Source organism: Patagioenas fasciata, chromosome 1, assembly GCF_037038585.1.
Source record: "Patagioenas fasciata isolate bPatFas1 chromosome 1, bPatFas1.hap1, whole genome shotgun sequence".
NCBI lineage: Eukaryota > Metazoa > Chordata > Aves > Columbiformes > Columbidae > Patagioenas > Patagioenas fasciata.
In genome coordinates, this window is record NC_092520.1 from 148,384,484 (window position 1) to 148,409,963 (window position 25,480).

The following is a 25,480-nucleotide window of genomic DNA, read 5'->3' on the forward strand; positions in this document are numbered from 1 at the left end:
GGTCCTCTCTGAATGTCAGCCATGAGGAAAAAGGGACAAAAAGGGACGAGATCCTCATGATCTCCCACTTTTATATGAAGTATTCACGTGAATGGAATGTTATACACAGTTGGTCAGTTTCTTGGCCAGCAGTTTCTCATTGCCCCTCTCGCAAGATGTCCATCAGTGCTTATCAATAACTTCACATTCCATTGCTAGGTTTACCAAAACAGGTGTCTGGTTCTCCAGGAAAATGCAGCTAATATGAAGGCTTTAGCTGACAGGCAAAATTCACTAAAAGAGAAACTTGTTTTTTAACAAAACCAGGACACCCTCTGAGCACCTCTTCCAGTGTTTGACCATCCTGATGACAATTTTTTCTTCCCCTGATGTATAGTTATAATTTCACTTGTTGCAGTTGCATCTGTTGCCTCTTGGTGAAGATGCCCTTCTTTCTATTGTCCAGGTAGTTAATGACAACATGGAACAGTATCAGCTCCAGTATTAACCCAGGGAAAAGGAATTCCTCTCCTTTCCCTGTCTTCTGGGCAATAGCTATAATTTGGCTGGTCTATCAATTGACCAGTGTCCTCCAGAGGGCTAGTAAAATTGCTTTGGGAGCCACAGCCATCCCCAGAATCACTGTCTGACCATCTTGTCCCTACCCAAAGGGCAACATTTCAAAACTTAGGTACAACAGAATAAGGTGGCTCCTCCTCCATGCTCAAATACCACAATTTAACATTGTGCAAACTGATGGAGTAAAAAGTTCAAAGTACGACACGAACGTCATCAGTAGCTGTTATTATCTTTCTTCATCTGCTGAGTTTCAAGTGTTTTAAGTTTTTCCATGCCCTGAACTGTTTGTGTACAAGACAGAAAAAAAACATAAATAAGAAAGACCCAAGAACTTTGCAAAACTCGTTTTATGGGTTTCTTTCCCAAAGGGTTCTTTGAACAGTTTTAGAGTTGAGCAACTTCATAGAAGGGAAAGAATTTTTACATTTTTGGTGTATGAAGGCATAGCACAACTATTTTTAGGAAAATTAACAGACATACTTAATGTCAGATTCATATGTTAGGTTTGGGTTCTTTGGCTTTCACTGGGGGGAAGCTGGGATTAGGAAAAAACAGAGAAGCATAAAAAATAACAATATCAATTTATCATTATTCATAGAAAATAAGTTTGCAGACAATTTGCATGGATGAAGCACACCAACACCTTGGACCTTAGCTGAAGTCATAAGCAAATTCCCTGGGCCATCACATGTGTCAGTCTGGAAACTAACAATACTCACAGTTGCTAAAATAACTCAAAACAATGCAGTTCATACCTCAGAAAATACTAATTTGGGCTGTTTTTCACTTGCCTGGAATTTTTACTTATGTCTAACTATTAATTCTTACATAGCTTCTTTAGGGTAGAGGAAAAATTTACAGCCCTCTGGGGCAAACAAGAGATGAAACTTAGACAAGAGATGATAGATTATCAAGACCATACCATAGAAAACATAAAAGTTAGTTGAATAAACTCTGATTCAGAAAGGTGGCTTCAGCTTCTACAAGATAGATGAGCTTCATTAAAAACTATAATGGAGCACAAGACACATTAATCCTTTTCAAAGAAGAAAGCTCATCACACTACTGTGTCATCCTCACATTCAAGTGCACAAACAGTTTACAGATATTTGCATTTCTCAGAGAAGTTTGGAACCATGAAAACAGAAAGCTATCCATTACTAAATCTGGGAAACACCATAATCCAAACAGGAATCAATGAAGGAATTACTATATTGTATCCTACACAGAGAATTTAAAACATCAAAAATTCCATGACAAAAGAGAACAAGTCTGATGGTAAGATACTGAATTACTTTAAGAAATCTAAGTTCAAATTCTTCGGCTCTACAATGAACTTTTTGTCATCAGCATATTCCTTAATTCTCCACGCAGACGTCTGTGTGGGTAAACAGCATTAAACCCACTGACTATGAGCATACAAGGAGGAAAAAATCATTAATTACTCGAGGCTGTGAAGATATTTATAAATCAAGAAAAAAAAGAACACACAGTTCTGGATGGCACCCATGGTGGTTTTAAGCAGTTACGTAAGAGAGGCAATAAAACAAATGTGACCCAGCAATAAAAATAAAAATCAGACTTTGTTCCAATATAGGACGGAGGAAACTGCTTTTCCATTACAGGACAAACAAATATCATCAGTTACCTGACACAAAAGGGAAAAGGAAAACAACAGGAAAACTTGCCAGTGGGGGAAAGCAGTAGTCAAATGACAAGGATCACTTTAGGGCTGCAGCTGCTTGTCTCTGCCAAGTTTAAAGAGTTAGCTGTTCTAAAAGTATATTTAAAAAAATGCCACTAGGGAGTTTAAGTACTGACCTTGTAAGGAAATATTCCATAAAGGAGAGGGTGAATTTCCAGGATACCAGGGATTTTGTTAAAAGTCATCTTGCAGTTTCCCAGGTTCAGCAGCAAAACAGCTATTCCAAAAATGCAATTAATGTTGCTTTTTTCCTGCTCACATCCCACAGAGCTGCCAGTCTCCCATGTGCCCATCTGAATTCAGTTCCACACATCCCACTCCAAAGGGAGCAACTTCTAGACTGAGAATGTTGCTACTACTATATCATCACAAATCTATTTTTACTGGGTGATGCATGGTGTTCTGGGAAGGCAGCAGATATAAAATTTCTCTCAGTATTTTAAGGTTATTCATGTACAGGGCTCTCAGAAATGCTTTCTCTTGAGATTTTAGAGAAGCACTGGTGACAAGCATACTTTCAAGTATTTTAGGACTTCAAAGGGCTAAATGTAGTTTAAAAAAAAACAAAAACAAAAACAAACAACCACCAAACAAAAACCACAAAAAACCACCAAAACAACGACTACAACACCACCACACAGAAAAAAAAAAACCACACACACAAAAAAAACCCCACACCAAGAAAAAGTAACAAGGTTTTTCCCTACATAACAGTGCACTTGTACCTAAAGTATGACTTTTTTTTCAGATTTTTCTTTTTAAACAGAAAAATCTGTATGGCATAGCGCTGATATCAAAAGTGATGAGAAGGATGATCAGACCACCTCACAGAATTGACTGGGTTGGAAAAGACCTCAGAGATCATCAAGTCCAACCCTTGGTCCAACTCCAGTCCCTTTACAAGATCATGGCATTAAGTGCCATGTCCAGTCTCAGTTTAAAAACCTCCAGGGACAGTGAGTCCACCACCTCCCTGGGCAGGCCATTCCAATGCCTGATCACTCTCTCTGTAAGGAATTTCTTTCAAATATCCAGCCAAAATTTCCCCTGGTAGAGTTTAAGCCCATGCCCCCTTGTCCTATTACTAACTGCCTGGGAGAAGAGACCAATCCCCACCTGGCTATAACTTCCCTTCAGGCTATAACTTCCACTCAGTGATGAGATCACCTGTAAGCCTCCTCTTATCTAGACTAAACAACCCCAGCTCCCTCAGCCTCTCCCCATAGGTCTTGTGTTCAAGTCCCTTCACCAGTCTTGTTGCTCTTCTCTGGACCCGCTCCAGCACTTCAATATCTTTCCTGAACTGAGGGGCCCAGAACTGAACACAATACTCCAGGTGTGGCCTCACCAATGCAGAGTACAGGGGAAGGATCACTTCCCTTGTCCTGCTGACCATGCTATTTTTGATACAGGACAGGATACCATTGGCCTTCTTGGCCACCTGGGCACACTGTTGGCTCATGTTGAGCTTCCTGTCAATTAGTACCCCCAGGTCCCTTTCCGCCTGACTGCTCTCCAGCCAATCTGTGCCCAGCCTGTAGCGCTGCAGGAGGTTGTTGTGGCCAAAGTGCAGGTCCTGGCACTCGGCCTTGCTGAACTTCATCCCATTGGAATCGGCCCATTTTTCCAGTCTATCCAGACCCCTCTGCAGAGCCCTCCTGCCTTCTAGCAGGTCGACACTCCCTCCCAACTTGGTGTCATCAGCAAATTTGCTGATGATGGTCTCAATCCCCTCATCTAAATCATCAATAAAGATGTTCAACAGGACTGGACCCAAAAGCAGTGATTCATTATATAACATCTACATTTAGGTTTCAAATATATCACATCAGGTGGAAAAAGCATAGCAAAGAAAAAAACAGGAAGAAACCCAGACCCACAAGCATGATGTCATCCCCAGAACCAGCTGACACTTATTTTAACCACGCAATACAATCGCGTGGAAACATTCCAGCCAGAAGTTCTGCTGCCCTCTCTTTTGAATCAGAAGCAACAGAATGATCTAAAATTTACCAGTTTTGATGGAACTGGCAGATGTTTAGACAAGGTTTTTAGGGACATGGTTTAGTGCTAGAGTTGGGTTAGGTTATGGTTTGAGTCGATGATCCTGAGGGTTTCTTCCAACAGAAATTATTCTAGAATTCTATGTAATATTGTTCTTATGAGTTACAAGGATGAGTACTCAATGTGTGTGGGGAGCTAATCTGTGCTGAATATTATTATTTTCCAGAAGATTAGATTACTATCTTCAGGTATTGTTATAAAAGCTTAAATATCTATGTAATGGGCACAACAAAAAGTAGAAGCCACTGGAAACCACAAACATTATGACAAAGAACAAACAAACAAAACCAAAAAAAAAGCAAACAAAAAAATTTAAAAAAAAAAAAATAGAGAGAGAAGGGGCTACTGCTACCTAACCGTTCATTATTTTGCAGTATTCCCCTCCACCTTTATCACAACATAAGAAAGAAGTCATTGTGTTTCACTGCTGTTTCAGAGCAATCAGCATGGTTGTTAGCTTTCAGTGACAGACAAGTCTTTAAGGTAGTGTACACTTCCTGCTGAAAAAGCAGCCAACCAGCCATTAACTTCTCTATTTATGGAGCAAACTGGCCCATGTAACAGAAACCTCAAAATCCTACTTTGGCCTCAGGAATCGTATCTAGGGACACAGCAGGAGAGAGAAAAGCTAAAGACAGAACAGAAGACCAAAGAGGTTCATCATAAGTACAGAGTGGCTTGACTACATTTAAGGGCAATTTTAAATAAATCAATTTAACATTCACACTGTACAAAATCAGTTAAAAAATGCCTTCTTAACAGCAGATATGGGGCTTTTTAGCCAATCCTTTCCTCTGGTATGCAACAATGATATTTAAAAGTTCAAATGTCAAGATAAGTAAAAGTTCAAAGGAAGTTTATCAAGCTTAGAGATCTCTATCTGTCACTTTTTATATTTTCTGGAGGTATGAAGAATACATATCTGGAATATAGTCAAGATGAAAGAGGAAGTTTCAAAAATAACCACACATACTGACATTGGCTCACCAGTTTTATTTTGACTATTACAGGGAGATAAAGTATTATTGAATAAAACTTTTAAAATTATTATTATTTCTTTTAAAAACTGGACACGAGTCAAGTTTCACATAGGAACAAGCTGTTCTCTGAGATACCTAGGCAATCACTAGGAACCTCCACTACCATAAACACCCTATTTCATCAGAACTGATTTGCATAGAAGTTACTGTGCTGTATACCACAGCCTTTCTGCTCCACAAACCTCAGCTACAGTGCAGTCTGATGGGAGAAAAAGAGGAAAAAAAGAGCATGAGCTGTTTCTACCGAATGTCAGGATCCCAAAGCCAAGGACAAGAATTCACAGGAAGATCACATAGCATGATAGTAGGCAACAGAGTACAAGGCTTGGACTTCATGAACTATGGCAGACAACTCAAAGAAAATTACTTCCAGTAGTCCCAGAAGGTCAGAAAAGAACATCAACTTTTAAGCCAGCTAGTGCCTTTGTACAAAGCAACATCTGGCAACCCCTTTACCAGGTCATTAAGGAAATCAGAAGGAAAGAAGAAAAAAGTAAAATAAATAGTAATTGAAAAAAATGAAAACAAAGAGCCCTTGACAGAGTCACCCTAGTAGGCTGACCTTTCTGGAAAGGATGGCACTGGTAGGATCAGAGGACCATCAGCTGCACCAAAAGAGCTGCTTTCATGTCTTCTGCAACAGCCTGGGGAAGGGCTCAGTGTCAGCTGAGGTCAAGTACAGAAACTGAAAGGTGTTGAGCTGTAAGTCTAAAAACCAAACAAGCATGGCACATTTCCCTTTATGTGTAAATCAGCCAGAAAGACAAGAACATTAGAGCTCCGCATGATTCATTTGGCTTCTGGTAATAGATAGTATGCAAGCACATTTAATTGCTACATTCAGTTAAAACAGAACATGCATATGTTCACTTCCAAACCAAAAGTCAAAGGAGAAAACTTATTCTATACTAAATGGACAACTGATAGACTGTCCACCCTCCTACTCATCCCGCTTACACCATCTTGTCACATACACCTTTTATGTTCTCTTTTATCTGTTCTTCCAATCCACTGTACCTCAAAACACTCATTCCCCTTGCTGCATGTCTATGAATATCAGCAGTCTCTTTCACATACACACATATATATTATATCCCACTTATGACCTCACACACTTCTTGCTCCACAGCCCACTGCTTATGGGAAAAAGGGTGGAAGAAATATGGAAAAAACAACACTTAAGCCTCTTGTGAATAGCTTGCTGAGCAGATAGCATCATCTCCAATGCAACACAGGACCCTTAATTCACCACCTGCTCAAAACCTGCAATCCGGGTTTGGAAAGAGCTTGCACTTTTCCATTCCCTCCATTTTGCCTTCTTAAAGCACATTACAGATGTAAAATTTAGTTAATAACTGTGGTGTTTACAGTGATACCTGAGAGTATTGCAGGCCCTAGGGTCATATATCTGACTAACGCTGAAACTAAATATATCTGGATTATCTCTTAAAGTTAATATAGAAGTAATAGCTGCTTATTACTAAGAATTTTGAAGTCTCCCTTTGACAAAGTTTACAAAAAGAAGTGAGTATAGGATTGGCACGAGTTGACGTTTTAATGAATTTATTTATATTTTTTTTAAATGTATGTGGCTTGGTTTGTCCTGGTTACTTCAGACACATAAGAAGCAGATTAGGAAGATCTGAAGGTTTGGTGTGGTGCTTTTTTTGGTTTTGTTTTGTTTTGTTTTTTTTCCTTTATGGATGACAGACAGCATTTCATCTAGAAACAATGAAAAGTATATCAGTCAGCTATGTTTTGTTCTTTGGCTTTACAAAAACAAGACTGAACTCCTCCCCCTACGTATGGCTTCTGTAGAATTTACAGAACTGGAATTAGCAATAGAATTTTAATATACTTTCTCTAAGCAAACATTTTCACTTGAAAATGGTATTTCATACTCAGAACATCAGTTCCTGCCACTGTGTTTCCAGAATTCCTATAAGCACTCAAATGCCTTGTTTAAGGCATCATTTTCTTTCCTCTTCAAAGCACATGCAGCCCTGTCGAAGGAAAACAACTTCATGGTCCCATCAAGGCAGCAGAGAAGCAGCATCTAAAGCTAAATAAGGCCTTTCATCTGTCAAACAGTACAAACAGATAGACCCAATATAGCTCATTCTTTAGTCATACAAAACTTGTGCTTTGAGGTATGCTTTCTCAAACAAGGCCCCAGCTGTACTTCAAGTTAAGTACTGTGAGCAGATTCACAAGAGAGAGAAAGGGGAAAAATAAGCCTGAACTGCAACATTCAATTTTGGTGGAGTTCAATATACTCAAAAGCTTGACTTTCTACCCTTTTTTCTCTCCTCAGTTGTACCAGTGTAAAGGACACCACCTCTGTGGCCCTCACCTGGCTGAATTCATAACCCTCTACCTATTAGCACAGAAGTAATATTTGGAGTAGCCTTCACAGTAAGATCAAGATCCCACCACACTAAGTTTATCACAGAGAAATTAAAGGACTGTAAACATCAGAACACAAACAATCTACAAAGCAAGCCATTGATATATACGTGTCTAGAACTGATTTCAACGTACCAGCAGCTCGACCCCATTAAAGTTTATGTGGGCATCTTGTAAACATCACAGAAAAAGAAGTTGTAAATGTCCATCAGATTAGGCTGGTAATCTAAAGCCCACTATTAGCACCAGTGGTCTCTCACTGCACCATCTTGCAACTATTAAGTTAGAGCAGTCCTGGCATAAGTCACTTCATAGAATCAAGGAATCATTTTGGTTGGAAGAGACCTTTAAGATCAAGTCCAACCACTAACCTAACACTATCCGCCTCTAAACCATGTCTGTAAGTACCTCATCTACATCCTCTCTTCAACTTGTCAGGAGAGTCACAAGGAAATGAACTTGTGTTCAGTTAAAAACAACTGAACAATGCAAATGATGATTTAAAGCAGCACAGACAGTAATCCTTCCCAGCTTTCTCCTGTAGCAGACCTTCACCAGGAAATTGCCAGGTCTTTTCCATTGAAACACATGATTTTAAATGGTCATGGTTCTCACTATTGATTGAGGAAGGCAATGTCTTGAATATCTGAAGCTTTTTTACATAGTTAATTTTTAAATTTTTTTTTTTTTTAATTATCTGAAGCTTTTTTAAATAATAGAAAAAGTAAATCGTTATACTTCAAGGCAGGTTTGGAAGTGATAGACTCAGGAATCATGAACACTGCCACCCCAGGAACTGGCAGAAGGAAGGGACATTTTGGGTTACGTGGTGCTGCTCTGGGAGTACTGCACTGTATCATGACCTCACCTGGCATGTTTATGTGCTGCTGTAAGAGCTTCTGAGAACAGCCTTGGTCACTAACAAATCACTCTAATAACCACAACAAGCAGGATAAATTGAAGAAGCAGAATTTGGGTTTTGTACTAGTTTTTCTTACAGCAGTGCACCTATCTTGAATAAAACTAGTTAAAATTATTTGCTAATAGAGGAATTTTTCATAGAGGAATTCTTGAAAGTTTTGTCTTTCATTTACCTTGCTCCAAAAAGAAAAAAGCAGCTTACCTCTTCCATGGGAAAATGAACAGCTCTCCATCTTTGGTACTTTCTTCTGTAATTGTGGAACTAAATAGCATAGCAGAGACCTCAGTGACATATGCTTCATCTTAAGACAGATTTAGAATAGCCTTAAAATAAATGTCATGCAAAGACTTTCTAATAGAAATCCTTTCTCCATCTTTGATTCTGGCAAACTCATTCTGACAGCTACAATAAAGAAGAGGTTACTTCCACAAGCCGACTATTCTGATCACCTCCTAGAAGCTGGCATCACAGGAAAAAAAGGCAGAAAAACAGTTCATGGGAATACCACAAATAAAGGACTGGACAAAATGCAAATTCCAGGGTAGTAACATGCCTGGCTACTGCATAGGCATTCCATGCAGTTAAGGGAATTACACGGCAGAAGTCTTTCTCAGCGAGGTTTTTAAATCACTCAAAGTATGTCTAAAGCTTGACTGCCAAACACCTTATATTTCTTTTATTTTTCCACAGTAGCAAGTAGCTCACAGACTAAATAGCTCTCCTTCAAGTTACGAGGTGTAAAAAACCTGTTAGGCTGATCTATTTAACAAAAATCAAAGCTACATAAAAAAAAAAAAGTGAAAATTGTTCTTAAAAGGCAGCTATTGGAGCTCGTAGACCCCACCAAAAAAAAACCTTATAATTGTGCACATGTATAATGTACCCAGACACAGCCCCTGCAGTCATGAGTGTCCACGATTTTTCTTGAACAACTTTGAGCACTTCTGGAAAATAGGTTATTTATTCTTAAAGAAAGCATGCTGATTATTCCATGGATGAGCCATGCGAGCAGATAGTGGCTGTAGTAGCAGGTCAATAAGGCACCACATAAAGGGCAGCATTGCTTTGCTCCCCTTTCAAAGACAGATCACAAGCACTGCCTTCATTAACAAGTATTGACGACCCTCTCTAATTACTGCATTCTAGCCCTCACATTTTCACCGCAGCACAAACCTCAGCTGTCTGCAGATGCCATTTGCCCAGGTTAGATTTTGCTTTTCCTGACAATTTAGCACTCTGAAAAGAGGCAGGCAAACTTTTTTTTTTAGAAATGATACATACTTGTCAGATTTCAAAAAATAGCCACAATTCCTAGAAATGTACTTACTGACACCAATATTTCAAATTATGTTCCTGAACCTGTTGGTTTACATATCTAAAGTTAGAAAATAAAAATCCAGTATTTAGACTTGTAAATTAGAGAACCGGTTTTCAGGAGAGCTCAAACTCGGCAGCTCAGAAAAACAGGCTATTTAGCTCTTACATTTATATAGAAAATCCTGGCTGCAGAACAGAACAGTTCCAAACTTGCTCTCACAATTCTCTGATTAACTGCACTGAGCAATACTTTTGCTCTCCCTAAGCATGATTTAGAAACAGATAATCCTAATTAACTACAGGCGGGAATTTAAAAGGCTGTTTTAATTCTGAATAACACTGTCAGCAGAAGATAATACAGTTAAAATATTTTTTCTTTTTTCTTTTTTGTTCCTTTAATGTTCCCAGGTAAACAAACCACCTCAAACCACTTTTCCCCCTTGAATATCCACTACATTAAATATCTGTCTTAAAAAAAACAACTCTATGGAAAATGACAGAACCAATACCATACCCTTCCTATTCTAAAGTAGTTTCATCTAATCTCAGTGATTTATTTACTTACCAGTGAAGACATCTAAGAGTACTTGTTATGGACTCCTTTCTTTTCCTTAGGTCAAAAGATATTTCTTTCTGCACTGAGCTGACTTCCTGCTCACATCCTCAATGCCAACACCCAAGGCGGCTGCACAACCTACAAACCGAAGGGCTCACAGTTTTCACTTCCTTTTGTGGCTTTAAAGGCCAAAATGAGGGTGAGCTTTTGTTCACCAGAATATCACACTTTGCTAGTTACTTCATGAATACACTGTTTTTTTTTAAAGTGAGAGCTTTACTCCTGCCTCCTGATACATCTTCTCATAGTAGTTGGCTCCTATCTAAGGATGCATAGGAAGATGCCAAAAACAAAACTCCAAATACCTCCCTTTCATTCTTAGTGTTGCATTTTGCACGTGTAACACATGCTCCAGAAAGCAGATAATTAAGTGAACATTAAAAGTCTGTCTGGATGAATGGAAAGTGCACTTCTGTATCTTCTAGAAGAATATATTGTTAGACTGCACTTCACCATGTGTTACAGAGCAATTTAGTTGTGTGCTGAGTATTGCCTGTTATTTCCATAGGAAAGCCTAAATTAACATCAACAAGTGGGTTTTTTGTCACCTGTACCCAAGGACCATCAGATGTCTGAAAAAGATGCCTGATCCGTGCCAGTTTATCTTTAAAACAAGGCATCCACACTGAAAATACACATGAGATTGTTGTAAACGTACTTCATCTTACTCTAGTTATCTGTCTGAAGGAAAAAGTAGCTTTTCACAGGAGATCCAAGACACAAAAGATGTCACAGCTTCCAAGTAATGTCTTCTCAGGTTTACAAGTATTACAGTAATGAGATCATATCAAACAGTTTTGGAATAGCCTCGCAGCTGAAACAATCTTGTACTCATTGCATACAAGGTCAAAGTTTTTGAAGGGCATCTCTTCACAATTCTGTCAAAGCAGTCACAGTATTAGCAGAGCAGTCCAAAAGAGATAACCATCTAAGTCGTTCTGGTTTCTCTAATATGATAATCTATGGTGTGAAAACACCCTAAAATATATAGAGAATATCACCTTCAGCCTTGTACACAGTACTCTTTTCAAGTGGTTTATACAGCAACATGAAGCTTCAATGCATATTTGTCCAGTAATACAGATATATCAATGGAATAACACTTAGTAGCCACCGCCTGTTTTCTAAAGGAGAGGGAGGGCTACTGATCCTTTAAGGTTTCTTTTGCTTAGAAGACAATTCTGGAGGTAAAACTATACCACCGTTCCTACAGACTATGACAAATAGGTCAAAAAATTTTATCAAAACAAATATTTGCAGAACCTTTGAAGGCTGATGATTTGCTCCTGAGATGAAAAATACATCTATGAATGACAACAATACAAAGGAAACATCGCTGGTTTTGAAGAAATAAGTTGTAAAGAATCTCAACCCTTTCAAAGTTGTATTATCTGCCATCTGCTTGAAAAGAAAATAAAAATTTAGATATTATATTAACAATGTAGGTTTCAAACATTTCAAACAGACCCAGCATTTTATCAAAATCCTGGATATCTACAATAGGTTGTTTTGCTTATCTTATTTATTAATGAGATATTACTAATATCTCCATCCTTAGAGACAGTCAAAAGCCATCTGGATGTGGTCTGGAACAACCAGCTCTAGGTGACCTGCTTTTGAGCAGAGTGGTTGGACAAGATGACCTCAAGATCCCTTCAAACTTCAACCATTCTTTGATTCTGATTTTTTTGTTTTTAATGGATATTCCAAACAGAAAATTTTGCATGTTTCAAGACTTCTAATGAGACGAAAAAAACACTGGTTTTCCATTTCACTGGAAAAATACCTCTCAAGTCGGACTTAAAATCCCAGAAATCTAACAGCAGCAACATGATCTCCAACTGCAGACAAATGAAAGATTTCAGCCTTGTGAAATGCTCAGTCCATGATGCCATTGATCTCCATGTCATCTTGAGAATTATGGTCACTGTACTGAGGGCTACTGCTGATCACTCAAAATGATAGTTCAATAAAACTAGGATTGACTTTCCCAGTCACATCCATGATTTGAAGTGGGCAATGTGAAATACTTGAGATAGATGAAGGATGATTTCTAAGTAGCTTTAGTACAACTGCACACTTCATTCAAAACCACCAGTCAGATGTTTTTACTAGTTTGACCAATATATAGTACAGTGTTTTGGCCTACGATTTGACAAAATAGTCCTAAGGATCATTTGTTCTTATTTAGATGGAAGCACACTTTACATCTGCTTCTTATGACCAAAAGAATATAGCCATTAACTCATATGCCATTCCTCGTTATGCTGCTCGGTCACAAGAAGGAGGGTCAAGAGAGAAAGCTAACAATACAAATTTATTTTGCCAACCATCAGCAGAATCACTCAGAGATTCAGATTCACAGCAGGATTCACTAAACTTTCAGAGCAGTCTCTGAAGGCAACTGTGAACTACTAAATTACTTGGAGCCTTAGAAAATGAGAAGGTTCCATTTGCACTTGCTTCTTTATAAGGGCATCTATTGCCATGGAAGCAGAAAGCAAAACAGAGTTTTAGAAAGATTTCACTATTCAGCATAAATAACCAGATTCCAGATATGACAAGGATGGCACAGGAATCACAGCAAAGAGGAATTCTAACCACTAAAATGTTAAGAGTCTTTTACCAGCAATATCATCTTCATCCATTTTCACAGGCAGTTTATTCTCAATTTCACATTTTTGTCATTGATCTCCAGCTCCAAGTTAGCCACTCACAAAGAAAGAAATATGCAGGTAAATCGCTCTATTTTCATTCTAGACTTTGAACTGAGGATAGAAAACTAAGATGCTAAGCTACTGTTAAAGGTAACCATTTTATGATTAATCACAGATTAATCTGTGAAACGGAGATCTTTTGAATGAAGTCTGTGGGAAACAAACCTATGTTCTACCTAATAATATTTTTTTCACCTTGAGCATAAAAAGACTAGGTCTGATTAGATATTAATATACAGTTGATAGGGTAGAAATCCCCTTATCTTTCATACCACACAGCCAATTTAGTCAGTCCAACCATTTCTATTGAATCACAACGTTACCAGGCACCGAATATTTACAAGTGTTTCACAGTTAAACTAAACCTTAGAGAAACTAAAGCTGGTTTACTGGCTGTAGGTCAATACTCGGGAGTTTCAAAGAGTTCAAAAAAATTCAGTGTATGAACATTCATCTTGAATGCAGTTCTTTTCCACATCAGACAGTTTTCTCTTTTGTTAAAAACTATGAGAAAGGAGCTTAATTTGAACATACATGTAAAGAAGATACGGGGAAGTATGCAAAATGGTTTGATAACTGTCAGATGGGATGATGACATCACTCAGAGACATATGGATCTGTTGTAATCCATTAGAGAGCATGTTCCTCCATACAGTCGAAAGCATTCCATATACAACCAACACTGTTCCCAGTTAGCCTTCTGTCAAAAACTCAGAACCTCCAAGGAGCTTCTTCAGCTTTTAAAATTACATCCCTAGCACCCACTAAACCAAAATGCGATCTGCAAGACAGGCCCATAATCACTCGTAGGATGGAAAAAACAGGCTAGCTTTGCTGAATTGGAGCCAGCTGGAAATGCAGCAGCAACCCCTCCAGCAGAGCACAGCACTATCACGGCTGTGACAGCGGCCACCCCACCAGCTCCAGCCCAAAAAAATGGCAGCAAGAGTTGGGAAAATGTGATATTCAGACATCTAAAGCTGACTCTCCCCTTTGATATGTGACTGCAGCTGCTGTGATGGACATAGCGAAGACAGAATAAACCAGGCTGTACCCTATGCATTCTGGTTCCAGCAAGGAAGCAATTTATTATTCTTTCTTCAGTAGTAGTCTGTGGAGAATTCAGTGGGCTACCATGTGGGAAATAAGGTGGTTTTAAATTCAAATATGAAGTCAAAGAAACTACTGCACTGACTTTGCTTGTTTTGAGCCTAGTAAGTGCAGGATCCCTACCTAAGCTTGCTTACCAACACTGAGTTAAGTATTTATCTGTCAAGAATTGCCTACATATTGTTGGATCTCATACAATGTTTTATTGATATTTATCAATAAAGAGCATAATGAAGCTGCTCGTATTTTAAGTTGCCATAGGTACCATGCACTAATATTGAATTTTCACATTTTCAACATAGCAAGGCACAGTTCTGTCTGTAAACCAAAATCGTGCAAGTTTTGAAAGATACTGAAGTTGAATAAAATTATTTTGCTATAAATTACCTTATTGATCTTATTATATTAAAATCACCTTAACTGAAGTTGAATAAAGTTCAGGTTTAGATTTTTTAAAAAAATCAGGTTCTTGTCATATGTATAGAATTAGAATATGAAGTTACCTTCATTGTAGCCTCTGAGGAGTCACATAGCACAGGTGTGGTTTTCTTTATTGCTTTTTTGTTGTTGTTGTTAATTCAAACACATGCATTAGAATTAATAGAACAAGTACACACCTGCCTCCTCTTTAATATCATACAAGTGAATCAGAAGGAACATGCAGACATTGTCCACAATCCACTGATTTGGAAACAAACATGAGGCATCTCTTCAGAAAATTGTTTTACCTGTATATTCCTAAATATCTCTGCTAACTCCTAATTAGGGAGCAGGATAATATTTAAAGCAAAAAAAACCCCACCAAACAAGCAAACAACCAACAAGAAGAAAAATACCCACAAGTTAATAGGGAGCCAACAGTAAGAGCTGGCTTGATTCTTAGATCGTTTTTGCTAAGGAAAAGTAATCACAGGGAACAATCAGTTGAAGGAACAAACCAACCAGTCCAAGGTCACATCAAGAAAAGCCTCTTGTTGATTCAACATGCAGTGAAAAAAGGATCTTCCGCTTATTTCTTTTACATTATAATCATTGTAGGAACCACAAAAGCAAAATTAAAAAAAAAAGACAGCCTATAGTGTAATAGTTTGCTGCTAAATTAAATTATTGGCAGTGAATTATTTGAGCATTTTTTATTATACCCAGATGGATCTGGATCTCACCATGACATGCAACAAGTAAGCAAAATAAGAAACGGTCATTCTGCAGAAGAGATTATTGTATATTGATTATTCATTAAATTTGTTCAGAACTTGCTTTCTTTCTTTCTATACCATGCTAAGGGGGCCAGGAAGAACATGTGAACAGAAGGAGAACCTCAGTGAACAAGGTTCCAGTGCCACCAAAGCTGCTCCCTCATGTGCCAGTGCCTCAACACTCTGCAAAAGCTGCAGCAGACACCGTCCTTCACAACATCCACAGAAAAATCAGCCAGACTGCACAATGCTGATAAAAGCACAGTCAAAGTGACCATTCAAAAAGGGAAAACTTAAATTTTAGACAACATTTGAGGCTCTTGATATATTTCTAGATTTGATTGCTGTAGTAATAGACAAATGCAAGTCACTTGGCTGAGCTATCACAAAGACTTTTAATGAAATCAAGCAATCAAAACAGTCATGAAATTCTGACTACTAGAACCTTTCCTATTATCTAATAAATTATCTTACAATATCAGACATGCATTAACTATTACTTCCAACAGGCAAAATTCACTCAGTTTACATTTTCTACACAAATTCAATATGGGATGCAAAAGAAATACTAGCCAGTCAATAGAAAATATTCCAAAGCCAGTATTAAAAAAAAATGGTGACTTACTACCTTTGGCCTCATGCTTGCAGTAGCCACTGTGCTAACAGGCTGGGCAGGCAACATTCCTTAAACATGCATGAGGACAGAAAATCCTGAAGAATCACCTCAGTTTGTGTAGCCCTTTCCCCTGTTACTCCACAGACATATGGCAGACTGTTCTTTTTCAATGTAAGACAAAAAGCATTAACCGAAAGCCTCTGAATGAACTGGAGTTCAAAAAAAATGAAGTTAGATGTGCTTAGTACACATTGTTCCTGCCCTTAACCTGCTAACATGAACAGTAAGTCAGGATTTATGTCTGGGGAAAAAAAAAAAAAAAAAAAAAAATCACATTATACAACTGAAGGTTTAATACTTGAAAGTATTAACCATACCCAAATGCTTATGTCAAAACTGTATCCATATCCAAACATATCCTAATGCTTAGGTCCAGTACAGTCTATCAAATTACATTAGGGATTAGATTGGCCTCCTGCTGTTTTATACACAGGGGATCTTTTCAGATTACCAATAAAAGTGCCTTAGAAGAACCACCTATTACTGCAATGCCTATGACAAAGCCAATGCACTGAGACATCAGTCCTTTTGCTACAACAATGCAGCACCACAGCGGCTGAAGCAGCCTGTGCACTCAGAGCGCTCTGAGCTGGGAGACACCTGGCATGAAACACGTTCTACTCAGAGACCTTTGTATTTTCTTAATCACTATTTTCAGTTCCTTATTTTCTACTTTAGCTTGTGAAGGTGTTCCTTATTTTCCACAAACTTTTAGGCAATATTTGTGTACGTTGCTGTTATGTCCCAGATGGGTAAACAGTGACCCAATGCTGTTTATAAAAATAATAATTTTTAAAAAAATATTCTTTTCTTTCCCTACAGCAGTTTCTGTCTGTGGCAAACCACCTATAATCTTTCCAACAACAACAAAAAAATCCCCACAAATAAGTATATCAAACCTCTTTATTTTACATAGCACTGAAACCTCCTAATTGACCTGCACAGTCAAGGTTACAGTCCCTCAAATTGACCTCCAATTTGCTAAAAGATTTTAACTCAACTTAGTCTTTAAAAATTATGTTTTCCACAACAGGATTAAAAACAGAACCAACAAAGAAAACAACTCACACCCAGCCAACCCGCGCTAACAGGAACCATGCTACGCTTAAGGACCACACTCCCCAAATAATTAATTCTATCATCATAATTTAAACAGCAGATCATTCAGTGGTATAACATCCACACATAGAAAAAAGATAGGCAAAGACGACAGTATACATTCCACATAGAAACACAGATAATTTGCTTCTATTTACTTGAATGTTTGTCATTCAAGAGCTTATAGTAAAAGTGGAGGTTCTTCTTCATTAGCACACTATTACCTAGGTTTTATTCTATGTGGTTTGTTAGCAGCTGTTGTAAAGCAGTTCAAAAGTTTTCATTTAAAGTTTAACATGCTTACCAGCTATCAAAATCCTCTTGTCCTCTCTGAATGTAAGCCCATACACCAAGAAAAATAAAAAAGAAAGAAAAATCCTTAGGATAAAGAGTCCTTTCAGCACCATGCAGTGAGTTTGCAGTCCCCTCTTCTTACTTCCAGTTACTAAATAGCTTCTGCTTTCACAAAAAATCTAATCCCTTGTGTACCTGGAAAAAAACCCTTATCAGAAAGCCAATCCTGCTTCTACACCCTGAGCCACTGTAAACACTGTATTTCAACTTCAAACAATCTGCACTTCCACATATAGTCAAAGGAAAAAAAAAAAATCAAATCCAACTATAGCACTTCAGACACCTCAGCTCTGGGCATTTCAGTTTCCAGCACTGTTAGCCTTACCTATACTTAAGGTTGCCTATCATCTCACCGACTATAAGAAGTATGCAATCCTTGTCAGTCTTAGCAGGCATTACATATTCTCACTTTTTATATTTAAATGCATTTTCCTTCCTGGAACTGAAGCCAACATTTGACAGCAAACAGCTGTTTTATTTGATTTCATGAGGGAAAAATACTTAGACAAATTTCCATCCCAAACTACAGATTCAGGGTGGTACGTGGGCACAAAGGCAGCCCAAATACTCAGAATGAACATATGGGAAGCTGAGTGGGGCAGGAGTGGGTTTTTTTTCCTTCCAGTATGTACTTTTGTACAAGCACATATAGCTGAGCAGAGCATAGTAGAAAACAGAAGACTACTAAATATATGCACTCCCAGATTCTTCAAAGAACATGTCATCTACTTCTGCTCAGCTTCTTAATCTCCTTCCCTGGGACCAAAGGAATGAAATAGTGAAAGATTTTTTTGGCCAGCATTGGTCTGATTTTTTTCCTGCAGCAAAGTCTCCAAAATGTCACTCTAATAGGGAATTTCTGTATTTTTCCTCATCTGTAAAATATCTCCCAAGCATCTCCAGGCAAAAGGAAACAATTGGAAGGCCTAGTGCTGCAAAGGGGAATTTACAACATTTCCTGGGCCTGAACAACATAACTTGAGTATTCATTTGGAGTGCTGCATATTCACTTCTCTACAAGTGAGGGTTTAGTTTCTGTAACTACACCATATTTGAATATTCATTACATCATACCTAGACACGTTTAACTGGGAAAGAGTTATGTTAAACTGCTGTGCCCCTTAGCCATTCTGCATGCAGATGCTTCTGCAGCATTACCAAGCCACTCCTCCTGACACTGGCCATTTTTCTCTGTGTCAGCTTTGAAACCACTTTCCTTTTTGAAAAGACTATGTTAATATTCTCTCACAAAACCATAGTGCAAGTCATTAATTTTAGAGAATAAAAGTGTGAATTATCTGTATCAAAGAAGTTTTAGAAGACTGTGAAGGCTTTCTGATGTCTCATATAATAGGATCATGGTCCGGCTCAGTTATCAGATACTGCATGCTATTTCAGATGGATGCTGAACACATATGCCTCGACCTCAGCAGGACAGAAACAATCAATAAGGGCTTGGCAAATACCTTTACATATGATTGTTAAACCCTGTGTGGGGGACAAAAAAAAAAAAAAAAAAAAGAAAAAAAAAGTAATCTGATAATTTGAGCTGCATGAGACACCCCTAGAAACACTACTCAGTGTTCTAAATGATGTAAATATTTAAATCAGCTAATCATAAGACAGGCACAGTGAAACTACTTAGTCCCCTTTTTCCTTTATCATTTAGAGGCTACCACCTTCTTATCTCAACATTTTCTGTAAGTTGTGTGTGGAACAAAAACCAGTTAAGATTAGTTTTAATCAGGATCTAGTCCCACACAACTGCTGAATAGCATTTAGGAAGTAACAAAGAGGACACGATATTTACAATGGTAAGATTCACATCACAGAATCACCACATTCCAAATACCAATATTACTCTGATTTTAAAATGATAGACCTATTTTCCTGTTGCAGCACAACTGAATTTACTGAAAATAACCAAAAACCCCACATAACACTAGTTAACTACACCATTGGTATCAGCTACATAAGCAGAAGTTATACTGTTAACTTTTAACAGTTGTCAAAACCTAGAAATAATTAAATATAGTTGGAATGAACAGACACTTATTTGTTTAAGCTCTATCAAGACCCTTGGAAGAGGTAACTCATTGGGGTTTTGAACTTCCTCTAACTTCTCTGTTAATACACACAATGTTAATATTGTTCTAATTTCTATGAATAAAAGGCTATTAATATATCCTGTGCACAAGCAGTAAAGTCCTTATACAGAAAATAAGATAAAGCTTAAAGGGACAATTCTCCACAGTGAAGTTGAACCCCAAGGGCAGCCCATGCCATTACCAGCCAGGTCTCTTGTTGGCTCTACATGGCAGTTGGGACAGACTTTTTCCTCCCACTTTGACTGCATGTAAGGAATGTTATTCTGAAGAGATCGTCTATGCTTGATACAGGACGGGGAGAAGACAGAAGGAAGTTTAGAGATAGATAATGTGCACAACCAATGACTTGGTGGTTGTGTTTTGACTTGCTTACACCCTTCCATTCAACTCAAGCACAAAAGCCACCACAGAGCACTGCGGCAATTACCTCCTGGTACCTGACCTACCTTGGCAGTCTCTAAACAGCATGTTCACAGCCAGCTCAACCATTAGCTCGCCCTTCATTTGTAACACATGTGAGCATATTTGTCCACTGGATCAGATATAGATTGATAAATTATAAAGAATACTGTTTACTGCATTATCTTGCATAACTCAATAGAGTGTGAAGGTGATTACAGAGTAACAGGTGGATCAGATTATCAGAACTTGATGAAAGTCAACTTAAAATCATTATTCATTTTAGAAAACAGGGTGATTGTTAATGCACAAGTTTAAGTAATAATAAATGCAACTTGCTTTCAAATTTAAAGTGCATCTTAATAAATTTCACCTAGTTCTATATTTAGAATTAAAATAAGCCAAAACACAAATGCTGAATAACTTTATGCCCTGACATAAATTCTCATTTTATTGTATATACCACAAAAATTGGGTGTTTTGCAAAGCCTCCCCTAGAATCACATTTTCACCCAAGAATTTCCAAGCTTTTGGTTCAAAGACATAAAAGCCCTCTTTTTTAAGAATTCAGAAGCTATAGGCTTTCAAAGGGCACATAAACAAGATCCCTAAGAACTCTTGAAAACAATCCTCAGGTGTCTGGCATCCCATATAACTTTCTTGAATGCTGACACTGATAGCCCCTAGGGGAATAGTTGAAGTACAAAAGGATTCTGCCCTCGTGGATGAAATGTAATATCTTAATGTCAAAAGTCAATGTCAGAGTGAATGAAAAGGAATGTACAGTATGCTTTTATTAAAATAGGGGCATTTTGGCAAGAGTCAACTGAAGAAAAGGCTAGCATTATAATCGCATAAAACTGAAAAAGGTTTCAATTCTATAAAGAACAATTTGTGTCTGTATCAGTGATTTTGTTTTGATTCTTAAATCACGAATTCTGAAGGCGATTGTAATTAGCCAGTAATTTTCATTTCCTAATTCAATTACTGATGTTAATACAAATAATGCATATATTAGTATTCTATTAAGAAACTGAAGTATCACAGACAAGACAGTGAATAGTCACATGCAAGAGCAGAGAGGAAAATCATTCTGATTACTCGTTGCAAGTTGTCATCAGGCCTTCTGATACAAGACAAAACATTTTAAAAATTATATTCAAATAACAATTTTACAATTCAGGTAATTTATAGTTTGTTTGGGGTTTGTTTGTTTGTTTCTTTTAAGTCTGCTGTAGACCTTAACTTTGATTTTTGATTTAAAATACCTGTTTCATGGTGAAAGAGAACCTAGGAGTCTTAAACAGCTTAAGCAACTGAATGCCTCAGCTCAGCAGGAAGATAAAAGAATATAACCCTGAAGTAAATAAATAAATAAGCTGGAGCTTAAAGACTAGACAGTCTCTGCAAGGAACAGTGACTTGTCAGGTCATGATCTCCAGCCAGAATCAGAAGCAACAGCAGATTGCTCTACACTCCATCCCTCCCTCTTCTACCTCCAGAAGCCACCAGGTATGGGCAGAAGGATCTGCTCTCAAGCTTTCAAGATCGAGGCTTCCAGCAATTCACAGAAACAGAAGACATAATAAAGAGGCAGTTAGAAACTCCTCTGTTGAGTTTTCCTTTGGGTGCCATAAAGTCCCTAAAGAGACTGAGCCCATAGAAACCTCATCGAGAATGCAGAAGCAGCACCCAGCACTGAACCAGGGCGTAGGACAGCCACCCATGGAAGGGCCACCAGCAGCCCTGGTACCACAGAACCAGCCCTTGGGGCAGCTCAGACCCCACTGGTTTCAAGTATGCAAGAGCCAGACAGAGTTAGAACATAGTTATAAAGCCACAAGGATGGGTGACCTTACAGTAGCTGCAAGTCCTCACCATAAGGACTCAGTCAGAATAGCAACAACAGGACCAAAAGCCTAGTATGGAAACATCACATGCTAAACTAGTAGAAAGCCAAATCTTTAAAAAGACAAATAGGAAACCAGATACTGAACCAGTCAGACTTATTTTTGATCGTTGGTCACCATTCTCTCTCCCCAATCCTCATCTCCACCTGGGCACACTAACATCTATTTGAGAGGGAGGGCAAGTATCTGCAGTTACTCATGAGGGGAAGGCTAGACCTGTAAGCTGCTGCAAGACAACATTTGTTCCGAAGTCAGGAATAAATCACAGGATTTCACATCTCACATTACAGTTCCACTGTGTTTTTTCTTCTGTTCCAGGCTATTTAGCTTATTTTACATTAACATCTGTGACACACTTAGCATTAATACTTAGTAACTAACACTGTTTCACTACTCTGCCCTATCTTCTAGTTAGCGTCTTTTGCCTCCAATTTTTAATCCATTTCACGCTTCATTTTACTGAGTTTCAGTGTGATCAGAGGTGTCAAATTGCTCTGAAACTCGTTAAAAACACATTTCTTTACATGTCTGGCTTTGCAGATTACTGCAGTGGTTTAATTTTTCTCCTCTTGTGCTTTTATTCATTTCCCCATATCTTCTGGTATCGCCTTCCTGCTGTGTATTTGTGCACTGGGACCACTTCTCTGATTTTTACTTGGTTCATCAACATCTCAGCAGAGCCCCATCCTCCCTTCCTTACATTCATTTCAAAAGTAGTTTCTTCTGCTAAAGCCATCTCTGCTAAAATGCTACTTCCAAGGCAGCTAGTTGAAGAAAACGTTAAAAATCCCCTTTCAATTTCCTCTTTTTTCTTGTTGGGGTTATCGACAAAACTCTTGCTCTGGGGATACTCTCTCTAAACAGAATTCTCTCTCCCCTTGTCAGAAGTACAGGAGTTTGTTGATAACAGCCTGAATAAATCGAGCTGCCCACAGCTACGCATTTGATTAAAACGTTTCGACCAGCAAGAGCTGGAGGCAAAGTTTATTCATAGATTTCACGGGATGGAAGGGATCATTCTGATCATCTAAGTGTATTCATGCTAGATCACTTCATATTCAGGAGAGATTATTACACATGGTAACCCATACTGGAACAGAAAAACATTTTTTCTCTCATAGAAAAAGGGGTCTCAGCTACAAGATATGAAGTCAGCAGTTTGATTGAAATATTGAATTGACAGTAACATTTTGAAGAAAATCTACCCAGCATTAATGAACTAGAGGAAAAAGCCTACAAGTATGTTATTTTAAAATTTGCTTGCTTCATATTTTCCTTTCTCTCTGAAAAATCCTTCCTCCTGGGAAGATAATTTGTCTTACACAGCGAATGTGTAACACTAAGACATAACAGTGCAAAATGCAGCAGTCAGAATGCCTTATCACAGATCACACTGTACCCAGGACATACTGGCAAACAGCATCAAATAAAAATACTGCCCAGTTATAAATGGGATTTTGACTGAAATGCAGGAGATGAGATGGACCTTCACCATGACTTAAGAAGTGGGTGACAAGTCAGACAACTGCAGTTATAAGCAGCACAGCTACTAACAGACAAAGGACAAAATAGACGTTGAAGGACAAATAATAACTTTTTGTTGGTATGAAACCCTTCCTTTATCAATATTTGTGTTTTACCAGTCACTCAAAAGTAACACATTCTCCAAGCAAGCTCTCCTCCTCCAATCAGAAAATCTCACAACCATATTTATTTTTCTGCAAAGGCAACCTGCTCCTGTGATTTTGTACAACAAACTAATTGGTATTGCCTATGCAAACTATTACTTCCCAATTTCAGACATGCCTAAAAGCACTTCGGGAATGGCATTTACCAGCACCTCTGCAATTTTGCCCTCTTGTGGCGTGTTCTAAAGAAGCCTCTCCTGAACAGAGCAGACTTATTCTGTTTTCAACAAACTCACATCAAATTGTCACTCTTCTTTGAAACCCTTTGTGTTGTCATTAGCAAGACAAGCAGCGTGAACACAAATTCGAACTTATTGAAGGAAATCACCATCCTGATCACCAGGAAGCCAGTATTACAAGACCAACAAACAATCATTGGGTAAAGCAGACATTGTTTGGAAGAACTAAATAGCCTTGCCAAGCCAACCCAAGATACACATAAGCTACTTTTCTGGATAGTCTATGAACCAAACGCTACATTCTTATTGGCTTCAGACAGATTATTTTGATTCCAAATATTTGGAGGAGAAGCAGCAGAAGAAAGGAATAAGAAAATAGTAAAATAACATTCAGGAAGCTAAGCTCCATTTCCTGGCACTTTGACACAACACATTTGCTTCAATAAGGGCCCCATGGGATTAATTTAGCCCACAGAAACAGGAAGGTCTCTAATAACAGAATGGAAAATGTATTTTCATGCAAGTTCTGCATAAAGCAATTTTTTATACTTTCCTTTCCCCTCATTTTTACAAGGAGAGGAATATTTAGAAACACTTCCTATATACTCACCATCCCTTCTCAGCATTTGCAAGTATCAGCTCTCCTTGAATAATTTCAGCTTCAGAAAAATTTCAAAACCCCTTGCCTTCACCAGAAAGGCGTGCAGTGCAAATAGTTCTCCTTCATGGTGCATTTACAGATTCCTATCACTGCTTATATGATCATTAAGGCTAATCTAGTTTTTTTTCCTGAACACACTATTTAGCAATCAGATTTTCAGTCACTGCAGACCAGTCTACAAAATGCAACGGGTAACACAAAGCCAGGAGCAAGGAAAATGAGAGTCCAAAGTTAATTGTTTAAAGAAAACAACAAACAAACAACAACAACAACAAAAACCCCACAACCAAAACTATCAGGCAGGGCATAGTTATTGTTCAAGTTTTTAAAGAATAAACCCCTCAACTATATAGACATTTTTCATAGCCTAGAGCAGCATGTTATTAGAGTCTCATTTGGTTATCTCCCACTGCAAAATAAAAACCCAAAAGACCACTGAAGTTTTGCTAACATAATCCTATAAAATCATATCTGTTTAACAGGCAGAGATACAACTGTAGTGGTGGGGAACTACTTTTTTTCCCTGTCAGTGTTTGCAGACACCTTGCTGCAGTGAACGCTGTCCTGAATGCAAATTACCTCAGCTCCCTAAGAGGCACACCGCAATGTCTGAGACTGCCAATATGCAGTATAATGTCAGTATAATTTAGGAAAAGAGAACAGGTGAAAATGGTCCAGAAAGGGTGTAAATTTGCACTGGAGCAAACAAACACAAGGAACCAGTGCAAGATTTGAATTTCACAAAGTGCTAACTTG

The 25,480-nt window shown here is 38.1% G+C and overlaps 1 protein-coding gene and 1 long non-coding RNA gene across 2 annotated transcripts in view; both read right to left on the minus strand.

Annotated features, from left to right (window-relative positions):
• Nucleotides 1-25,480, minus strand: part of FGD4 (FYVE, RhoGEF and PH domain containing 4) — a 118,237-nt gene that overhangs the window by 89,154 nt on the left and 3,603 nt on the right. The window lies entirely within an intron of this gene.
• LOC139829501 (uncharacterized) lies at nucleotides 6,931-10,695 on the minus strand. The gene is made up of 3 exons (XR_011741989.1): nucleotides 10,578-10,695; nucleotides 8,897-8,956; nucleotides 6,931-7,089 (listed from the first exon to the last, which is right to left on the minus strand). It is a non-coding gene; the product is annotated as an uncharacterized lncRNA (long non-coding RNA).